Source organism: Pteropus alecto, unplaced genomic scaffold (genome assembly GCF_000325575.1).
Source record: "Pteropus alecto unplaced genomic scaffold, ASM32557v1 scaffold38, whole genome shotgun sequence".
Lineage (NCBI taxonomy): Eukaryota > Metazoa > Chordata > Mammalia > Chiroptera > Pteropodidae > Pteropus > Pteropus alecto.
Genome location: NW_006442512.1, coordinates 3673305 through 3684415, shown reverse-complemented (window position 1 = coordinate 3684415; position 11111 = coordinate 3673305).

The following is an 11111-nucleotide window of genomic DNA, read 5'->3' as shown; positions in this document are numbered from 1 at the left end:
GCGCTTTCGCCCCCCCTCCCGTACGTCCCCGCCGACGCCAGGCTCTGGGCGTCTGCGCGGTGGTGGCTGGTTAGGAGGGGGAGCGGAGCGGGGGTGGCACCTGCGCCTTGGGTCGGGGCGTGTGCGTGGAGAAACAAAAGGGGCTCTGAGGGTTCTCAGAGGGCCCTCGGAAATACATTGTTGGCATTTGGCGCCCCGTGTGGTTGGGAGGAATGCGTAGGGAAGGCAGTCCCCAGCTACCGTTCTGCATTAGCGGCCAGGCCTGCAGATGGAGCTTCTAAGACTCTGCTGCTTCTAAGACTGTGGTTTGCAGTGGGAGTCAAACACCTCAGGGGTCTTTTAATTCTTAAGTTTAATACATTTACTCCCCTGGCAGCTGTAGTGAGCTGGAAAGCACGCTGACCAATTCAGATAAGGGCTGTGAAGGAAAGGGGTGACATAGTAGACCTGACAAGCTCAGGGAGCTAGCGGCAGGCCTAGCAAGCTCATTGACAGAAAGTAACCACGCAGGATGGTCTGTTCATAAATTTTTAACTGGGCAGGTCATGGCAGGTAGTCAGGTCCTAGGCCTACAGCCTCCTCCGCAAAGGTCAGTCTTTACCATCAATAATTCCTATCCATTGTTCTTATGCATCTAGGATAACATACCCTTGAAATGTCAAAGTAATTTTTATTTTCTAGACCCCTTGAAGTCACAACCACCAGCACAAGACTATTAGAACAGGAGTACTCATTGTTACCTTGTTGCCCGTATACTATCTCTATTCACTGTAAAGGGTATATGTTGACTATCTTGTACCCAGCAATGTAAAAGAAGTATGTAACTCTCCATCTTACTTTCTATCCAATACCAGACACTTCCCTGCTTAGCTTTCTCCCTCCTTTCCATCTACCACCAATAGATTTCAGTGTAACTTTCCTTAAATTTCTCTCTCTTGATTTTAAACGTATAAAATAAGCTGCAAAACTGCCATTGTCCATAGCATTTTCTTAATCAGTTAAGAACTTGCTTCGAGGTGTGTCCTCACAATCTTGGCTCAGATAAAAAAAGCTTTCTACAATTTGAAGGTTCCTTCGTCAGCAGGGTTCAAAGCTTGGTTTCAGCACTCATTGATGGTTCAGCTTCATTTCTGAGTCTTAGTTTTCTCATTTGTAAAGTGGGGACAATAATATCTATTTAATGGGGCTGTTGTGGTGAGGATGAAATGTGGTGGGAGATTGGAACTTATGCAAGTGCCATTTTACAGGATATAAAGAGTCAAATTCCTATAATTTCAGTGGTTCGACCTAATACAGTTTACTCTTGAACGACATGGGGCTTAGGGGCACCCTCCCAATCAAAAATCCACATGTGACTTTTGACTCCCCCCAGAACTTAGCTATAGTCCCTTAGTATCCTCAGGAGATTGGTTCCAGAATCCTTCATGAATACCCAAATCTGAGGATGCTCAAGTCCCTTATATAAGAGGGTGTAGAACAATGCATACAGTCAGCCCTCTGCATCCAGATTCCCAACCATGAATCAGAAAAAATCCTGTTTTCCATCCAGGGTTGGCTGAATCTACAGATACAAAACTTGGGGATAGTGAGAGCCGACTGTGTACTTTTTGAAAAAAATCTACATATTAAGTGAACCCAAGCAGTTCAAACCCATGCAATTCAAACCCATGTGGTTTGAATTGACTGTAGATATAAAGTAACCAGCACTGTACCTGGGACTAGGAAGTATAGCAGGTCTTCAAATAACATTGTTTCATTACATGTCATTTCCTTATAACATTGATGAAAAAAAAATTTTTAACCTCTAGCCCAGCTACTGTCTGTGTGGAATTTGCAGGTTCTCTCCATGTCTGTGTAGGCTTTTTCTGGGGATTCCAGTTTCCTCTCACATCTTAAAGATGTGCATGTCAGGTGAACTGACCTGTGTCCCATCTGAGTGATATGGGTGGGTGTGAGTAGCCCTGCAATTGATGGGCACCTTATCCAGGGTGGGTCCTGCCTTGTGCCCTGAGATGCTGAAGAGGCTCCAGCTACCTGTGACCCTGAACTGGAATGAGCAGGTTGGAAAATAATTATCGTTTTTATTCATCTTTCTTAAATGTATGTATGGCTCACATTTATCAATGTTTAATATTAGAAGTGTTTATCAATGTTTAATATTATCAATGTTTAATATTAGAAGTTATTAAAGTGTAAATTCTTTATTTAGAATTTTGGTGATGTTTTGTGACCAGAAATCTGAGGAACTTAACTCTTGTTGACATCAATTAGCCTGTGGTGAAATTGGTTTCCTTTTACATCATTTCGATTAAAGTCCTAGGTTCCAAGAATATATGGATGATGTTACGTGAGAACTTACAGTAGTCCATTAATTCAAGTTGTAACTATGGTTATTATGGTTATTAACTTCAGAAATGGCCAGACCTCCTTTCATCTTTATCGTAAAAGGATGTCTTGGGCTCCTACATGCCCATCTTTTCCATCAGCACTGATGGGGAAAGGCTTATTTTGGATCTACTTTCCTTCCTCACTCCCTCTTTTTAGCTGGACACAGCACACTTATGGAAGACTTTGGCCCCGAGTAGTACAAACACATGTTATCTCTATCTCTCCTGAGCTGGCCTCAGTTGGAATTTTTCCAGTGACTTTTACATTTGGATAGCCTCAGCATTTCCTTTCTGACTCCCTCTTCTTTTTGATGCCCCTCTTCTCACTTTGCCACTTAGCCTGGGCCACCGAACAAATGAGAGACATAAAATAACAGAACTTATAGCCTTAGTCTCAAAGAATAGAAATTCAGAGTGGTTGGGGAAGGAGTTGGTTTTGCTCTCTAAAACAATGCACATGCAGGATCTTATAAGAGCTTTGAAGAGGCAGAGACCAGAAATGGCGAGACTGCTCTTTTGTTTCTGGAAGTTTCCCAGGCTCTTCCTGAGGCCCTCTGACCTTGGGGTCTATAAGTCACCTTTATCTACAATAAATTGTTCATGTTAACTAAACTCATACCCAATACAGAGTTATGACAATTCAGTCTCCTCAGCTGGGCCCTCAGTGCACTCAGCAGTCCTTCCATACTTCTGCCACCATCCCCCATTCTGCTTCATAGAGAAAATAAAGGCTATCAGGGAAACTCTCATTTTTCAACACTCTCCAAATATTTGAATCTCTCTTCCTCTTTCTTTCTCAGATGTAGAGAGGTCTCCCTTCAAATCCAAGATTAATCCTTTCACTGTGATATGCATTTCAATCCCTTTCCTCCTTCACTTATGCCTCTTCTTCATGGATATTAAACTTTTTTGTCTCCCCTACTCTTCGATCTCAGCATTTAAACTTGATCAATTAACCCCATCTTTTTAAAAATTCCAATTTCAATCCCACACACTACTGGCTATTGCACATTTTTTCTTGCCTTCAACCAAGCTTTTAGGGAGTAGTCTACACTCCCATCTCCACTTCTTTACTTCTCATTTATTCCTAGCGTCATCTGACCGCTCCTGAAAATCTCTACTGAAAATACTTTCACCAAAGTTACAAATGACTTCCAAAGTGCCAGATCCATTGGAAAATTTCAGCTTAACTTATTTTTGACCACTTGATGTCATTTGGTATTGTCGAGCACCCTGTCCCTGCATCCCTTTCCTCTGCTGGCTCCTATGGGCTACACTCTTCCATTTACTTCCTACACTCCATAGGTCTTCTTCACAGCATCCTTAATAGGCTCTTCGGTCATTCACTATTTAAGTTAAACAAAACAAAACAAAGCCAGTTCAGTCCACATTCATTTCTACCCTCATCACTCTTCCCAGTGACCTCATTAGCACCTACCTGAAGCAGACCTTGATAATTTGGGGATGTCCAGAATCTGAATCCCCTTTCTATGTTACAAGTTTTGGAGATAAGTAGAGCCCACCTTCCATGACAGACATCGAAATGGTTGGGTCTTCGCTTTCCTAGAGTTTTGGCAACTAAAACAGAAGTATGTGACCTAGGCCTGGCCAAGTAGCCACTAGAAATGTAGATTCTGGAGTAAATTATTCAGAAAAATAGAACCATGGATAATTCATCCTGGTAGCAATGGCAACAGTAGAGTCAGCTTTATCCCATGCTGGGGGGCTGTAGTGGTGTGGGTACTGGTCTGGTGACATCCAGTGTCTAGTGATGATGACAGTGGCAGTATTGTCATTGGGCTGGTCCTGGCATTTAATTTTGGTTTTGCTTTGGTGGATTGGCCTCCCGTTGTTCCTGCTTATTTTCCAAGCTGCATCTCCTGCAATCCCAGAGCCCTTTCAACAAATGGGTTTTCTGTTTAAATCAGCCTATGTGACACACTGACTGCAAGTGATCAGGACTCTCAAATCTCCATCTTTTGCCCCTTGTGTTTGAAGCTTCCTTTTGAATGAGTTGCCTTTTAGAAAACTCTACTCAAATGTCTCACAGGCAAACTCATATTCTCAATCTGCATTTCTTCCATGTTCCTAATGTAGTAAATAGCACCTATGACATGTTCAATATGAACCCTGGGAGGAAAGCATCTTGGACTTCTCCCATCCTCACTTAAATTGAACCGACTTCACCTCATAAACATCTTAAATTTTACCACTTAATACATCTTAAATAAATCTCTCCTTCATATTCCCATTCCTTCTCACCAGAACAATTGTTCTAGCCTCCTAACTAGATCACCTGTCTCAGTATCTACTCCAACCTATTCTCTACTTAGCTGCCTAAGGGAATCTTTCTAAAACCCAAATCTGATCGTGTCACTCCTCTATGGAAATCCTCCCATGGCTCCCTACTGACCCAAGGATAAAACTTATACCTTTCCTTTGGACTTGCCTTCTACTTGACTTTCACCACTCCCTCACCTGCATCCTATACTCCATCCAGGCTGAATTTTATAATCTGTAAGACACATGATTATCCAGACCATGCAGGACATGTCTTTACACTTCATAAGTACTTGGTGGAGCTGACAGTCAAAATGGCACGTCTTCCCCCTTCCCTCTTCCACTCCTCAGAGATGGATACACGACCCGTCAGGCCAGGCAGGGGACTCCAACACCCTGACCAAAGTGATTAGTTTAGGTATGGGTCTATGACACAAGCAGAGCCAATCATAATCTTCCCCTCAAAGCTCTCTTGCTTTTTTTTTTCTTTTTTAATAAAAGGTCTCTTGCTTTTGAGGCCATGATGCTAGGAACATATGAGATGGAAGCTGTGGCACTTAGTGCGACATGGAGAAAGTGTGCCAGGAAAGAGAATGGGACCAAGGCACAAAGCAAAGCAGCACTCTGAGAGATGGAGTGAGGGAGACATAGTGATATTTGAGCCCCGAATTCAGCCCTACCTGAAGTCAGTAATAACACTAAACATTTCCCTTCTTGCTTAAGCTGGCTTGTTTGGGTTCCTATCACTTGTAATTAAACCAGTCCTAATACAGAAATGGAATGGCATATGCAAACAACAGATCTTAGAATATGAAATTGGTAGAACTAAAGTGAAATCTGATCAGCAGTGGGGATCTGATAAATCTTGGCGAGAAGTTAGAAATCCCTGTTGTGTCGTATTAAATCATCTGTAAATGATCTTGTACTTTATCTTGAGATTTGGGTCATGCATCCATCGTAGATGGATATTTCAGGGACACATCGGGAAGATGTCTGAATGTTGGAGTCTGCTAGCCTCTTCTCGAGATTTTCGATAAGGTCGTGCAGTTCAGCTTTCTTCCAGGCTGGCAGAACCAGAGCTATACACAGCTTTGTTTAGAGTTGCCTTTTCTGCCTGTGGCCAGCAAGCTAGACTGCCAAGGGTCAGAAAATCACACACTTTATAGATTATAAAAGCCAGATTCTCTTCCCCCAACTAAAGGAGTGAAAACAAAGGCATACAGGTAGGAAATCCAACAGGAGATACTGGAGCTTGGGGCTTGGAAAGTTCAAGAGAAAAAGCCTGATCCTCCAAGTCACACCTGAATGCTTTTTTTTTCTCCAAAATTAAATCTTTATTTCATTTAGCATTCAGACGGAGCTGAGGGTTCTGGTGCCTGAGGGCCTCAGCTGTGAATCCTGAGGGAGAGAGTAGAATGTATAGGTCACTAACCTCATGCACCCTTCTTGGACTCCCTAGGCTACCTCCTTCTTTCTCTGTCTTGTTCGACCCCCCACCTATGCCGAGTAGCCCCTCCACTTCCACATTTGTGGTAGCAATGCCACATGGCAGACTTTGAGATCTGACTTCCCAAGCAGACACCCAGCAGGCAATGATGCAGCTCAGAAGTGCAGTGGAGTTAGCGCTCTGTGGGGTGTACCCTGACCAATGGAAAACAGGGAGGAGATAGATAAATTCCCTCCCAATTCTCTTCTTGGTGAACTGCTCCAAGGTGCAGTTTCTCCTTACAAACACCATGTGCTTAGCAAACAACCCTGTCAGGTGACCTTTTCCCTTCTCCTGGCTCATGTGAAGCAGTGGCCAAAGGGTCTGATCAGCCCAGGATGCTAGAAGGTGGAGAACATTGTGATAGCAATGTCTGAAGCCAGGGCTGGGAAGAAAGAGCGTGGTGCTAGGCACAGACTTGGTCATCTCTTGCAGACCACATATGGCTCAGGCTGCAAGGGCAGCTGCATGGCCTGCATTGGCTCTAAGCTCCCTGAGTTCATGAAGTTTCTTCCTTCTCTGGTTCTTACAAAGAACACTGAACTGTGTAACATTAATTGTGCAAATATATTGGCCATGAGAGGAGGCCAAAATAGCCTCTGAGTCTCTTCTGGGTTTGTTCTTGTCATGATGCAGGCAAGTGCAGTCAAGAAAGTGGATGCCCAAAGATTATAACCAAAGCTGGAAAGGATCAAGAGATTCTGTGATCTCCACATCCTTAATGCCCTCTTTTGGAGGGTATTACATGTTCTGTTCCACTGAGGCAGAAACAAGTCTTCAGGTCTGGTCAGAGCACATAGACCCAGAGCTGCTTCCAAGGTCAGAGCTCATTAGTCCCATCTCAGACCACAAGTCTTTTCTCACTACATCTAAGACACCAGAGAGAAATTCCAGGGGCTCTGTTGAAGGCTGACGACTGCTCACAGTCTTCAAGTTGTACAAGTTCTTGGAAGGCCCCCAAATTTGATGTCCACTAACAGAGTCCCCTCAGGAGTGCTTTAGTAATGTGGCCTCAGTGTAATAACAGACCATGGCCAGAGGCTGAGGAGTGGAGCAAGCTGCAGGTTGGCCCACAGTGAGAGCTGTGTGGTTGCCTCACTCCTGTCCTAAACATCACCTTGCAGCTGAGGCCTGGGGAATCAGTAGCACTCAGGGGTTTTGACTGTCAGCTCAGGGCCACTGGAGCCTGAGCAGGCCAAGTGTTAGATACGTAATCTCTCTCTCGGGGCATTGAGCAGATTAAGGTCGACTCATCATCATGGACAGGCCATTACGGAAGCCGTGAAGCTGAGGGGGAGGGAAATAGGCAATGGTGACCTGTTGCTAGAGACAGAAACCATAAGGGCCGGATCCAGGCTCAAAGACAAGGACTCAGCAAGATTCCCAATGATGGGTACTAGCTCACAGAGAGCCCAGGAATCAAATCAATCGATTTGAAAAGAATTGTTATCACCAGAGAATCCTCACATCTGGCAATCTCGAAATACATAATCTCAAAGGCAATCTTGATACCCAAAATCATGTCCAAAAGAAAGAGGATGCTTCAATTCCAGAAGAAGCATCCTCTCAGGGATATTCATAAAGGGCAATGGATAAAGGAAATACTTTCTTGTGGAAAAGACCAAAAGGAATCCATTTTATTGACCAAGAAACTCATTCCACTGTCCAGAAGGATGTGCTATAGGCTACAGATTAGTAACCATTGTTTTCTCTTCTCCCCTATTCCAAATGGAAGATGTGTTTTTCCTTTTAAAAAATAGTTATCCTTAGAGAATGCAAGAAAGCATTTAAAATGTATTAATTCTACAAAATCTTAAAGGTGTATTATTAAAATAATTGGAAAATAATATGTATGATACTATTTATGTAAAAAATAAAAAGCAAACTATGTGAAAAGTGGTTCTCCTATTTTCCTCCACTATTTCATATTCGTTCTATAGGGGTAGCTAAATTTATCTTTCAGCCATAGATTGCAAAAGCATAAGAAGTTATATCCAGACCTGATCAAGAATTGCACATCACAAAGGGACTCTAGACTAAGGGCTCAATAAAGCAATGGACGTGATTCCATTTTGTCTTCCATTGGGAAGCGGGTGTGTTTTTTGGGCCCAGGATCATTGCATTGTTAGTCAGGCATGCTTTTGAAATTGTGTTTGTCAAGAAAAGTGTAAGTGGATGCTGAGCAATAAAGGGATGGAATATAGTGGATGCATACTGTTTATCTGCCCATCGTCCCTTCCCTTGGAGACCCATTTATCCCCTTCAGGAAGGGTGAAGTTGTCAATTACTATGGCCTACTCTTTTACTCTAGGGGTGAGCACATGTCCATTTTGGCCAAAGTCCTTCCTAGGACTTCAGAGCTAGAACTAGTGATGCCAACATAAAAAAAGAAGCAGAGCCAAGAGATGGAGACATCGTTTGGACCCCTCGATCCAGCCAGGCTTGAATGCAGATACATCTTTTCATTTACCAATTATGTAAGCCAATTAAGTTCCTATTGGCTTAAACATGTATGAGTTGGGCTTTAGACACTTGCAACTGAAAGGGCTCAGACTAATACATGCACACATAACAGAGACACAAACACCATTTTGTCCAAACTCATTTGACATTTCACAAGTCTTTCATGATCTTATAGTGGTCAGCAAACTTTTTGTTTAAAGGATCAGATAAATAATTTAGGCTTTGTGGGCCACATATGGTCTCTGTCTCATATTTTTTTGTTTTATTTTTACAACTCTTTAAAATGTAAAAACTGTTCTTTGTAGCCCATGCAAAAACAGGCTGCAGGCCAGATTCACCCACAGGCCATAGTTTGCTGACCCCTGATCTACACCCTGCCAACTCCTGCAGCATTGGCACATAGTCTGCAAGTCCCTAACCATGAAGCAAAATACTTTTAAATGCCGTTTTGGTTCATGTGTCTTAACATGACTTGGTAATGAGTAAAGGTTCAGGGTAAGAGTTAGGAATGAGAAAAGGGTCTTGGTATCCATTGTTTGCCACATAATAGGCACTGAATAAATGGTAGCCATTATTTCTTAGCAAAAAGGTGATTTACCAAAATCATGCAGCTGTCTCAAAGGCCTTGTTCATCCTCAAAGACCCTTCCCCTCCTTTCTTCTCCTTCAGGAAACTTCTCTGATCTCCAATCAAGTCTGAATTAGGAACTCTTCTTGCTCCCACAGATCCTGTGTGGCCCTCCATTATAACTACATTACTGGTCTATTGTTCCTCCTAACTTTGAGTGCTGAGAACATGCCTGAGCCGTAGCTCCTAGCCTAGTACTTAGCATCTAGTACTGAGGGGGGTCTCTGTGTGACTATCTGTTTGAATGTGCAGGTGCTACACATCTCCATCTGTGTCCAGGGTTGGTCAGTCTACGTGTCAGCATTGTGCTGGTGTACAGATGCCCTCAACACTGCTTCCTCTCTCAGTTGGAAATTATTAGTTGATATACACGCCTTACCTGGTTATATTACTACATCTATTTTCATCCCATTCCCTCCAAAAATGAGTCAAAGACAGAGGAACAGGTGGAAACAAGTTTTCTTAGAAACTGTCATGAAGAAGGAACCCTCCAACCCCACCCCCACATCCTTTACTGTCTGATGTGCTCAGATCAGAGGCCTCCAGCCTCAGCAAGATCTGGGGATCAGAGTGCTCACCACACAGCTGGAGCCCCAGACTAGTTTGATCCATGACTGTGAGGTGGAGAGGAAATTATCCTCCCAGGAAAAATATGTGCAAGGCCCCACAGGCCCAGGAAAAGCTGACCAAGGCAAGGTGAGTCATGGTGTTCTAAGCTGAAATCTTTTGCCCATCTCACAGAAGCAGGCAGAAAGCACCACCACTGATCAGCTTTATATGGCACCCACTGTATACAACAGACAGACAAAGACAGACAGACAGAGCACACACCACTTCTAAGCTGAACACTGCTCACCATCTAGAAGCACCTTGGATAAGCACACGTGAGACACTCTTGCATAGGAAAGATGACTTTTTAAAGGAATAAAGTATTTTGGCAAAACATCTACTTCCCTCCCAGGTCCTGGATAAAGAGGGGCCTCTAAATTCTGAAGCTTCTACATATTGAAAATGATCCCCTTCTCAATGGCAGTATATACAGTAGCAAACTTTCCAAGTCTGTTGTCATAGCCCCCTACGTTTATCCTGAATCTACTTTACAGGTGGGCAGACTTAAACTTAGAGACAGAAGGTGGACTTGAGCAAGGGGACTTTGGGATGGCTGAAGGTGAGGGGAAACAGGAGGTGTCTTGGCTCAGCCACAGGCAGGGCCTCTGTCTATCTGGAAGGGGCAGGGAAAGGCTAGGATGGCCCAAACTCCCTCTTCCTTCCTGCCTGCAGAAGTGGTGGTTCCACAGGAAAGGCTGTCAAGAAGGAAAGCCAGGTTCCCACTCCTGCTGGCTAGGGGGCCTCTCTGGATGGCAAAGTCCACGATGGCTGGAACTCCTCCTGAGACCTCTTCAGGTATGCTCGCTGAGTTTGGGGATTATGGGTTCACTGCTTCCATAACTCTCTTGTCACCTGCATCTGAGCCTAGACCTTGAGTCTTTAATTATTTTAAAAAGGCAGGGTGGGGAGATGGTTCAAGAGGGAATGAGACACGGAACAAACTTTCCACAGCTTCCCTTTACTCTGCCTAGGCTGGCACTTTTAAAGGTCTCCTTCACCCTGTCTCCTAGGGATATTTAAAGGCAGCTTTTATGAGACTCTATACTGTCTTATGTGTTTCTCTTGGTTTTTGTTTGTTTTTGTTTGTTTAGATTTATATAGATATATATATATATATATATTCTTAAAAAAGCAATAGTTCAGGAATGGCTCGATCCAGGTGCTCATGCAGTGCCATCAGGAGGCTCTCTTACCCTGTATCTTTTTTTTTTTTTAATGCCTACAGCACCTGGTCTTCCTAGGTGGTCTCCCTATCCGAG